The sequence below is a fragment of the Pelophylax lessonae genome, assembly GCF_965119305.1.
Source record: "Pelophylax lessonae genome assembly, chromosome: 12".
NCBI classification, from domain to species: Eukaryota; Metazoa; Chordata; class Amphibia; order Anura; family Ranidae; genus Pelophylax; species Pelophylax lessonae.
The window spans coordinates 12,089,782-12,111,059 of NC_138779.1; the positions used below are offsets into that span (position 1 = coordinate 12,089,782).

Genomic DNA, 21,278 nt, shown 5'->3' on the forward strand with positions numbered 1-21,278 from the left:
TCATAACTTCTCTTTGCTGAGAGCATTGAGGTTGACGATATGACAAAGCCTCATGGTGCCCAGGATGGTCGGTTCTCGGAGGGTTTACATCAACTTCACCAAGATCCAGGAGGAGATCAGAGCAGACAAAGTCCAAAGCATGGAGAAACCTGGAACAACACACAAGAGATATTAGGCATGGAGCGGGAAGGGCTTTATCTTTCTATGGAAGATCTTCTGTTCAGTCCTAAAGTTTCATTGTAGTTGCAGTCTGATGAAAGCCAACTTTTATACCAGATTGTGACATTGTGAGAACAAAAAGTGTTCGTCCAACCAAAATTATTTTAGTTTTAATTTGTGTACAGTGTAGAAAAAAAAATTAAAGCCCCTGTAAGCTTAACTGCTATGGGGCATCATTGGAGAGGTTTACCCTCCTTACCTATCAAGGTGACAACAGTTTTACCAAACAGGAAGTGAGGGGAAATCTGAAACAATGATACAGACAGCAAAAAATCTGACAGGGCATTTAGTCGTTCGCTACTTTTTTTTTCTTTCTCTCTGTGTTGCTGTTATAGATTTGCTCTCACTTCCTTTCTGGGGAAAGCGCTGTCACTGGGACATTAGGCAATCCCACCCCCATAGCAGATAGTGACCAGCACTAATAATATCGGTTTACCATCGGTTTACCAAAGAGTCTATACTGCAATCCAATATATAAAAATAAATAATACAGTTCATAAACCACACAAAGTGAGGCCATGTATTATTTATTTTTTATATATTGGATTTCAGTATAGGCTCTTTGGTAAACAGATATTATTAGTGTCGGTCACTATCTGCCATGGGGGAGATTGCCTAATGTGAATGCGCATATTACCTTTAACTAAGGTGAGCGGCCATTGCACCTGTTGGTGGATAGTGTTAGTCTGGGACTGCACTGGTGACACCTCTATCACTGGATACTATTGCTCATTATTTGTGGACTTATATTTTTATTCTCTATTTTTTCTACACATTTTTTCACTTTTTATATATATATATATATATATATATATATATATGTATATATATATATATATATATATATATATGTATATGTATGTGTGTGTATATATATATATATATGTATGTATGTGTGTGTGTGTGTATATATATATATATACACACTTTTGTGGTTTTTTTTTCACTTGTATCAATTGCACTACTATACATGGGTTTAATTATTCACTTCTGCTTTATATTAGCATGTTATGCACTTTATATTTATATTAGATTATTTATTATGGTCTTCATTGGTGATAGATAGATAGATAGATAGATAGATAGATAGATAGATAGATAGATAGATAGATAGATAGATAGATAGATAGATAGATAGATAGATATCTCACAAAAGTCAGTACACCCCTCACATTTTTGTAAATATTTTATTCTAACTTTTCATGTGACAACACTGAAGAAATGACACTTTGCTACAATGTAAAGTATTGAGTGTACAGCTTGTATAACAGTGTAAATTTGCTGTCCCCTCAAAATAACTCAACACACAGCCATTAATGTCTAAATCGCTGGCAACAAAAGTGAAAATCTTCAAATTGGGCCCAAAGTGTCAATATTTTGTGTGGCCACCATTTATTTTCCAGCGCTGCCTTAACCCTCTTGGGCTTGGAGTTCACCAGAGCTTCACAGGTTGCCACTGGAGTTCTCTTCCCCTCCTCCATGATGACATCACGGAGCTGGTGGATTTGAGGATCCCCCACAGATGCTCAATAGGGTTTAGGTCTGGAGACATACTTGGCCAGTCCATCACCTTTACTCTCAGCTTCTTTAGCAAGGCAGTGGTCATCTTGGAGGTGTGTTTGAGGTCAGAATCATGTCAAAATATTGCCATGCACTCATGCAGCCCCAGACCATGACACTCCCACCACCATGCTTGACTGTAGGCAAGATACACTTGTCTTTGTACTCCTCTCCTGGTTGCCGCCACACACGCTTGACACCATTTAAACCAAATCCATTTATCTTGGTCTCATCAGACCACAGGAGATGGTTCCAGTAATCCATGTCCTTAATCTGCTTGTCTTTAGAAAACTGTTTGCTGGCTTTCTTGTCCATCATCTTTAGAAGAGGCTTCCTTCTGGGACGACAGCCATGCAGACCAATATGATGCAGTGTGCGGCGTATGGTCTGAGCACTGACAGGCTGACCCCTCCCCCACCCCTTCAACCTCTGCAGCAATGCTGGCAGCACTCATACATCTATTTCCCAAAGACAACCTCTGAACATGACACTGAGTACGTGCACTCAACTCCTTTGTTCGACCATGGTGAGGCCTGTTCTGAGTGGAACCTGCCCTGGTAAACCACTGTATGGTCTTGGCCATCGTGCTGCAGCTCAGTTTCAGGGTCTTGCCAATCTTATAGCCTAGGCCATCTTTATGTAGAGCAACAATTCTTTTTTTTTTAGATCCTCAGAGTTCTTTGCCATGAGGTGCCATGTTGAACTTCCAGTGACCAGTATGAGAGAGTGAGAGCGATTACACCAAATTTAACACACCTGCTCCCCATTCACACCTGAGACCTTGTAACATTAACGAGTCACATGATACCGGGGAGGCAAAATGGCTAATTGGGTCCAATTTGGACATTTTAACTTAGGGGTGTACTCACTTTTGCTGCCAGTGGTTTAGACATTAATGGCTGTGTGTTGAGTTATTTTGAGGGGACAGTAAATTTACACTGTTATACAAGCTGTACACTCACTACTTTACATTGTAGCAAAGTGTCATTTCTTCAGTGTTGTCACATACAAAGTTTTATAATAAAATATTTAAAAAAATGTGAGGGGTGTACTCACTTTTGTGAGATACTGTGTGTCTATATATATATATATATATATATATGTTGTTTAATGCTTTAGCGCCGATTTGATTTTTTTCTGATTAAACCACATCATACAATACCCATTTTTTGATTAAAATATAAGAGATGAGGTTGCATCAAGTAAACAGATACCAAACAATCCATGTCTTAAAAGTACGTGCACCCGAAATATCACCAAAATGATGGTGCCCAAAAATCCCCCATAGGTGATACTTTAAAAAGCTTTACAGCTCATCAATTTAGAGGTAACTAGGAGCTTGTCACTATGACATTTGCGGCGATATGTCACACGTGTGGTGCGACTGCGGTTTGCATGCAACCGCGCACCCTGGGCTTGTGTTTACGTTTGTAAGAGTTTACTTACCGCTAGCAGAACTGGTTCCAAAATTGTAATTGCCTAGAAATAAAGAAAAACATATCTGTTAATTGGAGACCTCAACCGGACTGATACTCATTCTTCTGGATATATCGTATGATATTCACATTCACTGTAGGCTGAAATAATTGTTTAGTGATCACCATAGAAGTTAAAGCGTTTGTAATCCCTGACAATCCCTAATAATGGACAATTTTCTGCCTGTTTGGTCTGTAAAAAATATATGGGTGGCATGAAGCAATACAAATGTGTTTTTTTTTTTTTTTTTTTTTTTTAGAATTTTTTTTGACCTTTTGCATGTTTCTTTTGCCTTGTCCCATCAGGGGTGTTTCTCCTTATTTCCTGGTCAGGTGACAGGTGTCAGACAGAACAGGAAGTGAGGAAAAATCCCCCCATAGGGAACAAAGACAGCATTTAATACCTGACAAATTTTAACCCTTTTCCCACATTATCCAAAACAAAAAATATAATGATTTGTCTGGAGTTGGGCTTTAATATCGTAACTGAAGGAAGACAGAAAATTACTGTAACAAAAACTATGAACATGGGATGACTTACCTGCATCCAAAAATATACTGGCTCTTCCTGCAATTGGCTGGATAATCTGTGATCTGGATTGAGAGCTGCAATTCTGTAGGGGGAAAAAAAAGTAATTCAATAGAAATTCCAGACAAGTGAAATTGATGAAGGAAATGCAAATTGTATCCAAAATACACCCCAGCTATGCTAAAGTCACATCATCCTCTTCATGTTCCTCTATCTGCGTTATCCCCACCGAGGAAACAGTGGAGAATGCGGGCACACCGGGATCTTTTATTAATCCAATAGGGAGATTTCCCTGGAATAGTTTACATTTCAACCTCCACATTGGTTTCAGTCTCTCTGAGCCATATTCCGCAATTACCTATTTACTCTACATTGTATCGGGGCAGCGTGACACCATCAATTGTCTTTGTTACTGATGAGTATGACACCATCAATTGTCCTTGTTAGGGATGAGCATGACACCATCAATAGTCTTTGTTAGGGATGAGCATGACACCATCAATTGTCTTTGTTACTAATGAGCATGGCACCATCAAATTTATGTTAGGGATAAGCATGACACCATCAATTGTCTTTGCTAGGGGTGAGCATGAAACCATAAACTGTTATTGTTAGGGATGAGTATGGCACCATCAATTGTCTTTGTTAGGGATGAGCAAGAAACCATCAATTGTCTGTTAGGGATGGGCATCCCTCCATCAATTGTCTGTTAGGGATTAGCATGACACCATCAATTGTCTTTGTTAGGGATGAGCATGACACCATCAATTGTCTTTGTTAGGGAAGAGCATGGCACCATCAATTGTCTTTGTTAGGGATGAGGTTTGGGCCGAACCCAAGCTCATCCCTAGTCCATATTATGGCTGCAGCAGATGGGCAGAACTGTGTATTCTGGTGGTGGTACCCCAATATCAGAAGTCAGCATATGATTTAAATTTCCAGTTTTGTTTAAAGTTGCACATTACCACCCACCGACCACGCTATAGCCGAATGACGGCTTCAAAGCGGTTGGGAGTCTATTGATGTCCTCCCAGAACCACGCCTCCCGGAGTGCCCACTGTGGCTCGCTCTGTGTTCGCTGTGTCTTCAGCATTTTGTCAGATATCCTGTCATCACCTGATGATGGCACATCTGACAAAAGTGTAGGACGAAGTCAGGACTGTAGGTTACCATGCATGAGCGCCATTTTTGATGCTCGCAACACTGGTATTTCTTTATGTGCAGTGCTGTTTTTATCTATCTGAATGGAGTATGTGCAATTTTAGCAAATCAAGTTTTTAATTATTGATTTCACACTATGGTTTTACTCAGAAAGAAGAAGTCAAAGAAAATAATTGACTGAAAGATAACTGTGTGCACATACAGCCAGGTCACTGAGATCTGAGGTCCAGTCACCAGGAGGGAGGGAGGATTGTTATAGATACTTCAATATTGGACCACCAAAGTTCCAGTGGGTCAATTGGACAACTGACTGTTTGCCCATAAGGCTAATGTAGCCCTGACTGCTTCTTCAGGCACAGAACACCCTCTCAATGTATGCTGAGTCTTACCGAGTTACAATTACTAATGCAGAGTACAACTTCGGCATAGAGATAGACGGTGTAAGAACCAGCAATCTGGAAGACTTTCAAAGCAAACCGAGCCTCAGTGCCGACTCCATTGCTTTCCACTTTTAGATCATCAGCGGATATATCGCTAGCTGGGCACCTGGATACAGAAACCTTTCGTCAGCTTTCAGTTACTTTATTGTAAAGATTCAACACAATACTGTCAATGCTATGTAAACATTATATGGGCTACATTCATTTTTATATATATACATATATATATATATATATATATATATATATATATATATATATATATATATATATATATAGCTTAACAGTTCATGGCACATGTGTTCATTATCTTATATAAACTATATTTGAAAAATATATAACATGCTCGTTATGTTAAATATCTTGTGTGAGGTTCACTCAAGGCCTCAGACTCAGACCTCTTGCATAGTCCCTCACCAACTGTACCATTTATAGCTTGCTCTGCACATTTGCAGTTCCCTGCTGCTCTTGGCCCTTAGGATTAGGCCCTCTGGCTGCTCCTCTGCAGCCTCAAATCTCCTGGGGAGGCCTTCGATTTAAGGACTGTGTACACCTGCACACACACACATGCTGGTCTCTGGCAAGACCCGGACACAGGGTCAGAGGCTTTTTTCCTCCCAAAGCTCTTTGAAGCCTCTGGACTCCAGACCCAGATCAAGGACACAATTTCCCCCCCTTGGAACCTATACCCTGGAGCCCCTTACTCTGCATCTGTGAGAACAGCGTAGGATTCTCTAAAGAGAAGGTTTTTCAGGGATCGTCTCAAAGTGGACAGAGTTAGGTATGATCAGACAAATTGAATTTAGTGAGTTCCGCAGGAGGGGAGAGGCTTGGGAGAAGTCTAGGTGTGCTGTGAAGCATGGGAGAAGGTGGCAATGGAGCTAGAGAACAGGAGATCTTGGGAGGAACAAAGAAATGATTCAGTTGGTTTTTGGCAGAGAGGTGGTCAGTAGCAGAATAGTGAACAGAAGAGATAAAGTGGCGAAGGTTTCTATGGGTAACTGTTAGGTGGTTGGAGGGAGATGAAGTGGAAGACAGGGAGAGAGTGAAGCTAATACGGTAGTAATCAGAGAGAGGAAAATGATTGGGGGGAGAGGTTGCATGGAGTACATAGGTATTGTGACAGTGAGAGGCCCTACCACTGTGTGAATTTAGTTGCTGAAGACAGAAATGACACAGGATTCGCCTTAACCTATAATGTAAATGCAAGTGGAGAAAATTGGGAATTGAACTTTCCCTGAGTTTGGTAATGCTGGATTGGGGCCTGGGGTTTGAAGGTTCCAAAAAGCCTTGGGTGGGACAAAATCTTACACACCTGCAGCATGTGTGAGTGCACAGGTACGCAGTTGAACTTCACAGTTGAAGACAGAGCCCCGTCATGAGAGCTTGGTGTTCCTGCTGGAGACTGCATCCCTTGTGCGGGGAATTCCTTGCTCATGGACTGAGAAAGTTGGGCAGCTACAAGAGTCTGGGAAACCAAGATAGGGTCTGGGAGACTGAGAAAGCCGAGGTGGCTAGCAGGTCCAAGTAGCTGGAGGGAATCTGGAAGTCTCTGGAGGAAGAACCAAGCATGAGGGGCTGAAAAACTCTATTCAGAGGCCAGGAGTAGGCCTGTGCAGTGAGGTGCTGCAACAAAGACTGAGTGAGTTGTAAGAACCCATAGTCTGGGAGACCAAAGAGAGAGGTGGTGCTGCTGATAAAGGAACCAGATGGTGCAGCATTTTTCATTTTTTGCTTTGTGCAGTTAAAACCCATGCATGGGAAACTATGAATGGAACTTTGATTTTGTAAAATAACTGTGGGCTGCCATGCCCTTAAGCTGAAGTTTAGACTGACGTGGACTCACTTAAAATAAAAAAACACATCTACCATTGAGCTAAACATCCCTCCTATCACAGTAGGAGAAAACAAGTTCAAGGGTGTTGCCATCAGAGTGAGTAGAAGCACCTATTGCTTCAGGTCAAAAGAGGAGGTTAGATTGAGAGGTTTAGAAGTAGCAGGAGTGTTAGTGTTAACAGGGATGTTGAAGTAACTGAGAATGATTGTGGGGATTTCAGAAGAGAGAAAGTAGGGTAGCCAGGCAGAGAAGTTATCAAGGAAGCTTGATACTTGTCCAGGAGGCCGGTAGATTGCAGCAATTCTGAGAGAAATTGGAGGAAATAGACAAACACAATGTGCTTCAAATGAAGAGAGGGAGGAAAGTAAAGAACCTGAACGTATTCCAAATCCACCTCCCTTCAGTCCACTGGGTCTGGGAGAGTGAGTCCAGAGAAGGCCACCATGGGAGAGGGAAGCAGGAGAAGCAGAGTCCGATTCATAAAGCCAGGTTTCAGTAACAGCAAGTAGATTGAAGGAGTTAGTGATAAAAAGGTCATGGACAGAAGTGAGTTTGTTACAGACAGAGCAGGCATTCCAAAGGCTGTATGAGAAGGGGAGGCTGGTTTTGGGAATAGAAACTAAACTGAGTGGATTGGGGCTGCTGCCAGAGGGCATGGAGTGATGGATGCAATCACCACAGTTAAATGGAGGCCAAGGGTTTGGGGATATATCTCCAGAAGTTAGGAGAAGCAGAAGTAATATGGGAATGGGATTTTTGACATGCCCCAGCTTCCAGGGGGTTTTATTAGTATGTGGGGTTAGAATGAGCAGAAGTTGAAGAGTGCAGTAAAAAGGACAGAAGTGAGGGTGATATACAGTATATAAGCTTGGGGTGAAGGAAAGAGAGTTTAGGAAGAGAGGACACAGTTGTGAGGAATGGTAGAGAGCACATGTTACAGAGTGGAAGGCTTCTGAAAAAAGACTGGGTAGGAGATAAGAGTTGAATAGGGAAACAGGGTCACCTGCAGTCTGGTGTTTTGCAAAGTAGTTTGCTGTGGATTTTCTCTTCATGCATTTGCTGAAGGGCAGAGCTGAAGTGCCAACTTAATCAAAGAAACCCACTTTATTCAAAGAAACCCAGCCATGTGCCCTCCCATAAAGGTGGTCTGGCTTTATATACTAAAATGGGTGGGGTAGTATTTGTGAATTAGTCAATAAGGAGTTAATAAAAGACACATGGCTAGCAGAGCAAACTTTTTACACCAAAATCAAACTACAAGAAGGCAGAAATTTAAAGAATAAGATCAGCATATAATTTAGGTAAGAAACTAAAGAACAAAATAAAATCACAATACTGGGGATCCGGCTACAGATGGTGAAAGAAGCAGTATAGATGTAGAGATTGCCTATAGATGCATTTATTCAGTCAGCTACAGTTTTAAGTGTGTAAGCAGGTGCTTTCAAGAGGGTTCAAGAGTTAAAAATGTTCTTCAACTGCAATCATGCCTGAGGTTAATCAGGTCAACTATATTTGTGTGTCAAAGCAAATTGTTGCACTGTGTTCTTAAGGCCCGTACACACGTGCAGATTGTCGGCCGAAAATGTTCGGCCGCCGAACGATCGGCCAATTTTCGGCTTGTTAGTATGATGCTTCCGACATCCAACAGCGCACTTTCGGCCGAAAAGAATCTGTTGTGCAAGCATTAAAATTTTTGTATGCCGACACCAAAACGGCCGATTGTTCGCCAGTCAATACAGAATTCGGCCGACAGACAGCAGATTTGCAAGACTGGGCATGCTCAGAAAAGAAAAGACAAGCAAAGTTAACCATCACATGACATCACTTCTGCAGTCGGCGGACAAAATTCTTGTGCAGTCTTTTGCACTTTTCAACAGACACGACAGCCCGGGGACAAAAGACGGCCGATCGTTCGGCCAATGATCGGTACGTGTGTACGGGGCTTTAGACTGACCTGCTGAGCTGGTGGTGTTTGAGAAGGAAGGGTTAATGCTGTTGGCCAGGTTTTCCTGCTCTTTTCAAGAAGGTTACCATCCCCTGCAGGTCATATAAATAGGGGCTCATTAGTGCCTTGGGAGGGGGAAAGACTGCCAAAATGTAGCCATTCACCTGTCAGTCTGTGCCCTCTTGTGGGAGCCAAGTCGGGGTTCCCAATGGGGTCTGTAACATATAGACGTATATGGACTTGAGCTACTAGTTGCTGGATTTACGGCATTTTGTGGATTAATCCTGAAATCTAAGGGATTATTGCTACCTTTTGTGGATTTACTGCCTGTTATGGTCTCTTGCCTTAAGAAGGATTGCATATGGATTAACCACTTAAGCCCCGGAGGATTTGGCTGCTCAAAGACCAGGGCCTATTTTGCGATTCGGCACTGCGTGAATTTAATGGACAATTGCACGGTCAATCGAAGCTGCACCCAAATTAAATTGACGTCGTTTTTTTCCCCACAAATAGAGCTTTCTTTTGGTGGTATTTGATCACCTGTGCGATTTTTTTAATTTTTGCGCTATAAACAAAAAAAAAGCGACAATTTTGAAAAAATAACAATATTTTTCACATTATTTTATATGAAATCCCCCCCCAAAAAAATGTAAAAATTTAAATTTTTTAACATTTTAGGCCAATTTGTTTTCTGCTACATATTTTTGGTGAAAAAAATCGCAATAAGCATATTTTGATTGGTTTGCACAAAAGTTATTGCGTTTACTAACTACGGGAAAGATTTGTCATTTTTAGTTATTTATTTATTTTTTTTACTAGTAATGGAGGCGATCTGCGATTTTTGACACTTTTGGGGGTACCACTGACATTACTTCAGTAATCAGTGCTAAAAATATGCACTGTTAATGTAAAAATGACACTGGCAGGGAAGGGGTTAACTTTATTAGAGATGCAGGGGTTAAATGTGTCCCTAGGGGCGTGCTTCTAACTGTAAAGGGGAGTGGCTTTTGATGTAACCACAGAGACATACAATCCTACATAGCAGGATCGTGTGATCTCTGCTGTTACTTCAGGGAGAATGACAGGCGGCTGTGTTTACATTAGCCGTCTGCATTTCTCCCTCTCCAGCGGGAGATCACGAGTGACCGGCGAACATCGGAGCCGCCGGTCACTCGCGCTGTGATGGCAGTGAACGAGCGGGGGCGGGAGCGCGCCTCCGGCGGCGTGCGCTCGCCCCCTATTGGCTCGCGGGCGAGTGCCGTACTGATACGTCACTTTGCCCAGGGGGGTGACCACCGCAGTATATGTACTTGCGGCGGTCGCCAAGTGGTTAAGATATGACTTTGGGGCACTACTCTACTTTGTACAGGAAGGAGTGTGGGAGAGTGTGAGAAGTGTCTGTCATTGCGTCTCAGGAGGTGCATGTAAGGTGTATCAAAAGAACAAGGTTTACATCAGGGGATTGGAGAAGCGAGAAAAGATACAGCACAGAGTCTAACGAGCAGAATGCTGTCCAGAGAAGGCAATATAGCTGTTGCTAATGACTACCGTATGCAATGCTACCCCGTAGGAGTCACTGTGTTTAGTAGGTTCTTTCTCTACACTGGGGGCAGACACAGCCTGTCATGATTAGGGGTCAGGTTCAGATACCAGTAGCTATAGCGGGGGGGGACTCCCACGAACCAATAGGCATACAAGCAGGTCACCCTGGTGGATGACGCTGGCTCATCTGAGGTGCAGAGTTTAAGTACTAACCAGTGTTCACCAAAGCTCCTGATGGCAGAGATGGGTTTTGCTGCATGCTAGTACCAGGTTGTGGTCCTCAGGATCGCCCCACCAGAAGGTGAGCAAGCCGAGGTCCAGTAGCAAATATACAGTAGCAGGTAGGGATCAAGCAGAAGCGTAGTTGGTAAACAAGTCAAGGATCGGCAACAAATGGTTGCAGGTTGGGATCAGGCAAAAGCATAGTGGAGGAACAAGCCGAAGGTCGGTAACGGGTGGTAGCAAATATTTGGACAGCAGCAGGGAAGACAAGAGCTGGATATTGGCTAGAGAGAGCACAATACTATGGCAAACAGGAAGTGCAGAGACATGGCTTAAATCAGGAAGTTCATCGGAGGAGCAAATAGTTCAAGGTTCAGTGGAAGGCAAGGTTGTCCAATGGATCAGACAGGGTGCTGTCCAGCATCTCACAAAGCAACAGTCAATTCATTGTCTTTTTAAAGTGTATTTGCTTGTAGAACTTGGAGCAGGATAGGGTTTGGGGTGGTATGGGATACTCTAAATACATAGGCACAGTAAATAGAGGATATTCTTCTCTTTCGTAAAAATAGCCCGGTCTATTTCTCACAGCTGGGTACTGTAAGGTTATTGTTCGAATAATGCAGTCTGTAATCTCACAGTGAGGACTGAGTTCTCCCTTGCTAATGACTAGGGAAGGTCAGTGGTAGGGATCCCTTGGAAGAGGAACTATTTGGCCCAGCTATCCCAATAGTATATAGTCACCAGGATCTTGTAATAAAGTCAGTACTCATGAGGCCAGGGGAGCCCATTAAGCTTCTCCCAGATACCTACTAGTACGTTTGTGTGGACCCTTTAGGTGAAGTCTTGGGGTGTCAGAGATACTGTCAAGTTTAAGCCCTCGAAGGGACCTTGATGAACATCAGCTTGAATCAGCAGAACTGCTGCAGGGAGGGGTAGCCACCCCACCTAGACAGCTGGAATCCCTACAACAGGAAGATCAAGCTGTTCTAAACCCAGGGCTTTTTTTCAGCGGGAACGCGGGGGAACGCAGTTCTGGCACCTCCTGAACTGAATTTATGTAATGGCAAGGGTTGCTGGAGGATCTATTGATGCTGGAGGGGATCTATTATTGCTGGGGAGGTCTATTGTTGCTGGTAGGGGAGCTATTGTTGCTGGGGAGGTCTATTGTTGCTGGTAGGGGAGCTATTGTTGCTGGGGAGGTCTATTGTTGCTGGTAGGGGAGCTATTGTTGCTGAGGTTGGTCTTACGTTGCAGGGGGTCAATCGCTGCTGGGAGAGATCTACTGTTGAGGTGGGGATCCTATGTTGCAGGTTGCTGAATGGTCTATTGATGCTGGCTGTTGGGTGTCCAGTGTTGCTAAATCTATTTTACTGCCTTTCTTGTTATCATTAACAAATTAACAAATTCCATACAAAATACTTAGCACCCCAAAGTGATACTTGGTTCTGTATTCTTTAAAAGGGGCGGTACTGAGAGGAGGGAAGGGGGTGGAACCAAGGGACGGTGCTTGGAGGTGGGTAGGGGGCGGAGTCAAAGGGTGACTCAGAAGGGAGGAGTTCCTGCACCTATTCTCTGAGAAAAAAAGCCCTGTCTAAACCTCAGACTTTTTGTCAGCTATTCAGCCACTTGCTAGGCACACCTCCCCAGGTATTGGCTGAAGCACGATAAATATTCAGGCTGCTCCTCAGACTTTCCCGCCCACTATGTTCTATAAGCCTCAAGAATGCAGGGGAAAACAATCCAACCTACAGCCTGTGACATCCAGAACAGCCCAAAGCAATCAAAAGCTGCTCCAGTGATTAGAGGAGTCAAAAAATTCCCTAAAAATTACCCAACATCCTAGCAACCTATCTAAAAGGGTGATACAGGCATTTGTGTCACTTGCTAAAGCAGCCTTTTGGGTAGAACTGCACCGGCTAATGCCTATGGAGTAGGCAGGAGTTTTTCAGTCACGTGAAATCAACAATAAAGTACAACTCCAGACTTGGAAGCGAGCAGTGACTTACATTGTTAACTCTTTAGTAACCCGTGGCCAACTTATTACTCGGTTAACGCTAAGCACTCTGGACGCTGCAGAGACTTTACCAATCTCCTCCAAACCAACAATTCCTGTCATCTCACTCCCAGTGACATGTCCGATTGTTACTACTTGATACAGGAGACAAACTTCTTCTGTAGCTACATGCTTGTTTTCCTCTCAAGGCCTTACTACATCTCTATCTCCATTGTCTCCTGGCTACGTTCCTAGGCACTCTGTGCTGCAAGGCCGGTCCCAGCATGTGGGGAGCCTGTTGCTAGTGAAGGGGAAAAGCAAACCCTTCACTACCAGAGTGACTGTCACCCATTCCCTGGCTGGCTGGTTGCTTTTAGCAAATTATACAATTACTGTTGTCCCTAGCAAGTGCAATAAAGCTTACACCAGACATTCTACATGCTGAACTTTATGTACTCCTGATCAAAAAAGCAAGGAGATTTCCAGTCACTACTTACCAACCAGCCAGCGACCACCCGAATTAACCTGTCTAACAGTATGCGTTAAAAGCAGAGATTTAGTTGCACACATTTGCAAATACATGCGTAAGCTGCAGGCCACGGCAAGGCACCTTGATATCTGCAGTCCCTAACTCTACCTTTAAAGAGTCTCCACAATGGGAGCACATGCATTCTGATGAGATAGATGGAGGGCAGGTGACTGGAGGGAGCCCACCCCTCCTTAAAGGCGCAGGGTCACACTGAATACCAAGCACATTGCACAATGGCAGCAAAGGTGCCTGTCCTCCATCTATCTAATCAGAAACATTGTGGAGACTCTAAAGGTAGAGTTAGGGACTGCAGATATCAGGGTGCCTTGCCGTGGCCTGCAGCTTACGCATGTATTTGCAAATGTGTGCAACTAAACCCCTGCTTTTAACGCATACTGTTAGACAGGTTAATTTGGTTGGTCGCTGGCTGGTTGGTAAGTAGTGACTCGAAATCGCCTTGCTTTTTTGATCTGCTTTTGCCCTTCCAGTGCTTCTTACTGTTAAGACCAGTTATAGGTGGAGGAGGTGGCCACTTTTTGGCCTTTATGTACTGCATCTCCTTTAATCCTCTACTCCCCTGATGTAAGCCCTGTTCTTTGATACACCATGCATGCACCCCTTGAGAGACTTCAGACCAGACAGATTAAAGGAACCACAGAGGATCTTTACTGAAGTAGTTAAGGGTAACAAAGGAACAGTTCTCAAATGGCGTCCTCACACACATTCCTGTGCAGAGTTCTCTAATGGCACTTTTGCACTGCAAGTACCGGCTCGGCTCTACTCGGCCCTGCTTGGTTTGCTTTTCCACTGCTGGTACCGCATGGTATGGTGTTGGAACGGTTCGGTACGGTACGGTATGGTTTGCTTTTCCACTAAAGTAGTACTAAAGTTAAGTGGGTGGGATAACAACGATTCTCTGACCAATCAATGGCTAGTAGTGACTGCATGCAAAGGATTGTGGGATATGGTACCTCTTGGAACCACAATCGAGTTGGTACTGTTTTAGAGAGCCGTAACGTTCGGTTCCATGCAGTGGAAAAGCGCCGCCGTACCGTACCGTACCAACAGTGGAAAAGCACAAAAGCGAGCCGAACCGTTCGGTTCCATGCAGTGGAAAAGCGCCATAAGTGCCCATGAGGTAGTCATACCTGATTTAGCAGCAAAGCTCATAAAGCAATCTATTTAGTCAGTAAATTCACGGAGGTAGCAAATAATCCCTTAATTTCACAGTAATTCCTCAAAAGGTAGTAAGTCCATTATTGGCAGCTACAAGTCCATATAAGTCCTCAGATTCCAAACCCCATAGAAAACCCTGACTGGGCCCCATAATGGGGTCACAGACCAACAGAGTAACAGCGCCATCTTGGCAGTCTTCCCCCAACCAACCTCTTGGGGCACTAGGTGAGTGCTTTTTAACTGATAGGATCAGCAGGGAGTGGTAACCTTCTGAGAAAGAGCAGGAAATCTGGCCAGCAGAGTTGACCCTTCCTTCCCAGAGGCACTATCCTAACAGGTCAACCAAAGACAAATGTTTCAGAAAGATACATTGTAACATTTGGTCTTGTACACAAACACAGATGAAATGATGAAGCAGACATAAGTCAGTACAACAGAAAAAAAGCTTTAACCCTCTGGGAGCACCTGCTTACAAACCAACCAGCCAGGAGACGGGTAACATGACAGAGGTGATGGATGCTCTGGTAATGAAGGGGTCTTATGCTTGGCCCCTTCAATAGCTTCCCCACATGCTGGGACTGACACCACCGCACAGAGTATCTAGGGACCCAGCCTAGGAATCATGATAATTATGGAGTGAGGCCTCGGGAGGAGAACAAGCAAGAAGTTATGGAAAAGTGTGGTTCCTGTGTCCAGTAGTAACATATGGGACATTGTCAATGGGAGGGAGGTGACAGGACTGCCGATCTGATGAAGACTAGCACATGCTCTGTGGTACCGGCTATGAAATCCTGCAAACTTGGGGAGTAGTGGCTCTGAGGAAGAAGGTTCTTCCCTTGAAACTCGTTAGCCCTATGGACACCTTCCAGTTCGCCTGTCATTACTAAGGATCATGCTCCTGTGGTCTCTGGACAGCCGAAGAAGCTCTTTTGGTTTTCCCTTTTACATAGCGTACTCTTGTGAGTAGAATGCATGATGTGGTTTTAACAATTTGCAATCAATATCTTATGGTATTGCACTTGGTCGGTGAGCCCTTCTCTTGTTTTTTGCTGGGGAGTAGTGTTCTCTAACAGAAGTTGTGTCCGAAGTGCTTAGTATTAATAATGGGAGAAGTTTGAACTCGGTTTACAAAGTGTTAACTCTGCAAGTATACTGCTCACTTCTAAGTCTGGAATATCACCTTACTGTTGATTGCACATGAACAACCGCTCCTACCTATGGTTTAGAGATTAGCAAGTGCAGTTCCACAGTGTCCCCACTAGGGTTCCTTTAGGCCCTGCCCACAGGTTGATGTAAAAAACAACAGCATAGATGAAACCTAGATTACCTGTGAAGGGATGGAGAAGAGATATTCAGATGAGGCAGAGCGGAAGTGCCCACTCAATCTAAGAAACCCACTTTATTGAAAGAAACCCAGCCTATGCCTCCCAGCCACATATATTATATCTGAATGGTACATGGAATGCACTCATTATATAAGATATGAAAATGCTATAGATGAGCAACACATGGCAAGTTGTGTTCCATATATATATATATATATATATATATATATATATATATATATATATATATATATACACATATATCCATATCCACTATATTGTCAAAAGTATTGGGACGCCTGCCTTTACACACACATGAACTTTAATGGTATCCCAGTCTAAGTTTGTAGAGTTCAATATTGAGTTGGCCTACCCTTTGCAGCTATAACAGCTTCAACTCTTCTGGGAAGGCTGTCCACAAGGTTTAGGAGTGTCTATGGGAATGTTTGACTATTCTTCCAGAAGCGCATTTGTGAGGTCAAGCACTGATGTTGGACAAGAATGGCTTGGCCCCCTAGTTCCAGTGAAGAGAACTCTTAAGGCATCACCCCTCACATTTTTGTAAATATTTTATTCTATCTTTTCATGTGACAACACTGAAGAAATGACACTTTGCTACAATGTAAAGTAGTGAGTGTACAGCTTGTATAACAGTGTAAATTTACTGTCCCCTCAAAATAACTCAACACACATCCATTATTGTCTAAACTGCTGTCAACAAAAGTGAGTACACCCCTAAGTGAAAATGTCCAAATTGGGCCCACTTGACCATTTTCCCTCCCCCGATGTCATGTGAATCATTAAGGTTTCAAGGTCTCAGGTGGGAATGGGGAGAAGGTGTGTTAAATTTGGTGTTATCGCTCTCACTCTCTCATACTGGTCACTGGAAGTTCAACATGGCACCTCATGGCAAAGAAATCTCTGAGGATCTGAAAAAAAGAATTGTTGCTCTACATAAAGATGGCCTAGGCTATAAGAAGATTGCCAAGATCCTGAAACTGAGCTGCAGCTGCAACATGGTGGGGCCAAGACCATACAGTGGTTTAACAGGACAGGTTCCACTCAGAACAAGCCTCGCCATGGTCAACCAAAAGAGTTGAATGTTCGTGCTCAGTGAAAAATCCAGAGGTTTCCTTTGGGAAATAGACGTATGAGTGCTGCCAGCATTGCTGCAGAGGTTGGAGGGATGGGGGGTCAGCCTGTCAGTGCTCAGACCATACGCCGCACACTGCATCAGATTGGTCTGCATGGCTGCTGTCCCAAAAGGAAGCCTCTTCTACAGATAATGCACAAGAAAGCCCACAAACAGTTTGCTGAAGACAAGCAGACTAAGGACATGGATTACTGGAACCATGTCCTATGGTCTGATGAGACCAAGATAAACTTATTTGGTTCAGATGGTGTCAAGCGTGTGTGGCGGCAACCAGGTGAGGAGTACAAAGACAAGTGTGTCTTTCCTACAGTCAAGCATGGTGGTGGGAGTGTCATGGTCTGGGCCTGCATGAGTGCTTCCGGCACTGGGGAACTACAGTTCATTGAGGGAACCATGAATGCCAACATGTACTGTGACATACTGAAGCAGAGCATGATCCCCTCCCTTCAGAGACTGGGCAGCTGGGCAGTATTCCAACATGATAACGACCCCCAACACACCTCCAAGATGACCACTGCCTTGCTAAAGAAGCTGAGGGTAAAGGTGATGGACTGGCCAAGCATGTCTCCAGACCTAAACCCTATTGAGCATCTGTGGGGCATCCTCAAATGGAAAGTGGAGGAGCGCAAGGTCTCTAACATCCACCAGCTCTGTGATGTCATCATGGAGGAGGGGAAGAGGACTCCAGGGGCAACCTGTGAAGCTCTGGTGAACTCCATGCCCAAGAGGGTTAAGGCAGTGCTGGAAAATAATGGTGGCTACACACAATATTGACACTTTGGGCCCAATTTGTAGGGAAGACGGTACGCCCACTCAGACGCCGTATCAATGACCATGTGTATTGTTCTTCTAAAGGGAAGATGCTTACCCCTGTCACCAGACATTTAGATCTGCATCACAGATTTAACAACCGTTGTGCACATTTTTTTATTTTAGAGGTGATTCCTCAAGACCCCCGTGGAGGTGACTGGAATAGGCGTGTCCTACAACGTGAGGCACTTTGAATCCTACGCCTCAATGCCACCTGCCGCCCGGGGTTGATTGAGGCACAGTCTTTCAAATCCTTTTTGTAATTCTACCACTCTCCCCTACCTCCCCCTCTACCCCCCCCCTCCCCTCCCCTCCCCTCTTTTGACTCTATTCCTGTGATTCATATATGGTCCATTGGACTTGGCGCGCATTTTTTGCGCCCCTACTGTTTGATATTTTTTCAGTTTGAAGGTTGTTCCTTCTCATTGCAGACGCCTTTAGGGTTGGGCTTTTGCCATGGCTGGAATTTTATTTGTTGACCTCCCTTACCTAACATCATTCATGGATCTGATATTCAATATAACACATTTTCTCTCTATAGGTACGGCTGTCATTGAGGGATGTTGTTACGTCCTGGCTCCACTGGGTGGTGCTGTTTCATTGCCAACGGTCTGCTCGAGTGTTATTTGGTTTCACTGTGCGGCCGGGGAGCCACATTGTGACGCTTCTTGATTGAGGCTTTACATGTGGCATACGAGCCCATTAGACCCTAGGGCTTCTGGTGGGCTCCTCCCCTCCCACGCTCTGCCAGTCCGGCGATTCCTGCCCTTGCACGCACGGCTCTCTGGCGCATGCGCGGGTTGGACGGCCGGGGTCAGATTGACGTCACTTCCTGGTGACTCACTGACCCGGGAACATTTGAGCTATAAAGGAGGCAGTTACCCAGCCTCCGTTATGGTGGTCATTCCCCATCCGGGGGTCACTGATCTGCGCTTTTGAGGAGCATCTGGAGGACGCGCTGCATGGTAATTTTTATCTCCCTACTTCATCTCTCTGCCTATCTAGGGTTTCAGTCTAGTCTCTAACTGTCTACTTATTGCTAGCTGCTTTCGTTTTGGAGGAACTGCCTGCTATTTTACCCTATGCCCTATGCCCGGTTATGTATGGGACAGGTGAGTATACATTGGCTTTAATACCGACATTGGCCACCCCTCACGGCCTTTGTCTCTAGACATTTGGCACTTCCCCCTTTGGTTTTACTCTTTAGGTGTTGGTGTTCCATATATTTCAATTTACTTTTCTGATTAGGGTTCATTAACCCTTTGGGTGCTGGTTCTTGTCAATGCTGTTATGCATGCTTTCTGCATCATCTATCTCCGTGGGATATTTCCCGGCTTGGGTACATTGCTATTTGTCGCTATAGTTACCCTTTGTTACATCTTTTTGATGCTGTCACCTGCTACCCTAACTGGCCCTATGACATCTTACTCCTTACCACAGGCATACTCTATATTGTGATTACCTGATACCTTTCTAATTGGCCATATGCAGTGCGTGCTCCTCCAGCTACCTCAACAGGTCACCCCTCGTGATTACTAATTACAAGATTGGTTTATTATCCTCCTGGTGCCTTTTGGTTGGCTCCAGCAACATCTTCCTATGGGTAGGTATTGTCACCTGACTTGTACGATCCTTTTTGTCTTGCTATTTTCTCCTTTGTTCCCCACAGTGACCCCCCTCTACTCCTGAGACCCTTGATTTAGTGATCTATAGCCCACCCAGTTTAACCATGACTGGAGGGGAGCATACCATCTTCTCCCCCTCCTCTGTGCCAGCTGGACTATTCTAGATGTTAATTATGAGAACATTCTAGCAATTTGCCAATTAGTGTTCGATTTAGCGATACGTGTTAATTGGTTGGACATACTCAACTTGCGATATCAATGTTATTTCCCTGATGGCATGTTATTATACTAATCTCATTGTATCCTACTACACAGAATCTATATTCCAAACCGCTCCGGATGAAGTCTGAACACCAGGCGAAACATGTAGAGCAATTGGACATATTGGTTTACTTCCTTTTGGAAGCTGTTACTGTATTGTACAGGACGCTCTGTGTTGCCTGCACCGTGGTGCAGCCTGTGTGCAGCGTATAGCGCCCTTCTTTTCCCTTGTACATTATTCAAATGCAATCTTGTATTGTTTGTTGTATTGTATGTCCTAGGTGGTGAGGTCCTCCCCATTCACCTATCATTTGTATCCTCTGATCAATGGTTTTCGCCCATGTTGATCGGTCGACACATACTTTTGTGGTTTTAATATTTATCTAAAATAAAGCGTTGTTTTTTTATTACGGTGCCTTCAAAGTCCATTTATTCTTCCCCCTTTTTGTAATTCTGACATTCAGGACGTGGCACATGGTTCCTTATTGTATTACGCCCCTGTCTTTTGCTGCATCAGGGATAGGCGTATATATTCTATTTAATTGTCACTTAGGGGTGTACTCACTTTTGTTTCCAGCGGTTTAGACATTAATGGCTGTGTGTTGAGTTATTTTGAGGGGACAGCAAATTTACACTGTTATACAAGCTGTACACTCACTACTTTACATTGTAGCAAAGTGTCATTTCTTCAGTGTTGTCACATGAAAAGATAGAATAAAATATTTACCAAAATGTGAGGGGTGTACTCACTTTTGTGAGATACTGTGTGTGTGTGTGTGTATATATATATATATATATACAGTGGGTACGAAAAGTATTCAGACCCCCTTAAATTTTTCACTCTTTGTTATATTGCAGCCATTTGCTAAAATCATTTAAGTTCATTCTTCTTCCTCATGAATGTACACATAGCACCCCATACTGACAGAAAAACACAGAATTGTTGACATTGTTGCAGATTTATTAAAAAAGAAAAACTGAAATATCACATGGTCCTAAGTATTCAGACCCTTTGCTCAGTATTTAGTAGAAGCCCCCTTTTGATCTAATACAGCCAGGAGTCTTTTTGGGAAAGATGCAACAAGTCTTTCACACCTGGATTTGGGGATCCTCTGCCATTCCTCCTTGCAGATCCTCTCCAGTTCTGTCAGGTTGGATGGTAAACGTTGGTGGACAGCCATTTTTAGGTCTCTCCAGAGATGCTCAGTTGGGTTTAAGTCAGGGCTCTGGCTGGGCCATTCAAGAACAGTCACGGAGTTGTTGTGAAGCCACTCCTTCGTTATTTTAGCTGTGTTCTTAGGGTCATTGTCTTGTTGGAAGGTAAACCTTCGGCCCAGTCTGAGGTCCAGAGCACTCTGGAGAAGGTTTTTGTCCAGGATATCCCTGTACTTGGCCGCATTCATCTTTCCCTCAATTTGCAACCAGTCGTCCTTTCCCTGCAGCTGAAAAACACCCCCACAGCGTGATGCTGCCACC

At 43.9% G+C, this 21,278-nt stretch overlaps 2 long non-coding RNA genes across 2 annotated transcripts in view; one reads left to right on the top strand and one right to left on the bottom strand.

Moving 5' to 3' along the window:
• LOC309567853 overlaps positions 1 to 21,278 on the top strand; it is a 1,051,047-nt gene that overhangs the window by 199,142 nt on the left and 830,627 nt on the right. The window lies entirely within an intron of this gene.
• LOC309567850 lies at positions 3,224 to 5,487 on the bottom strand. Its single transcript, XR_014225965.1, has 3 exons — positions 5,334 to 5,487; positions 3,796 to 3,868; positions 3,224 to 3,258 (listed from the first exon to the last, which is right to left on the bottom strand). It is a non-coding gene; the product is annotated as an uncharacterized lncRNA (long non-coding RNA).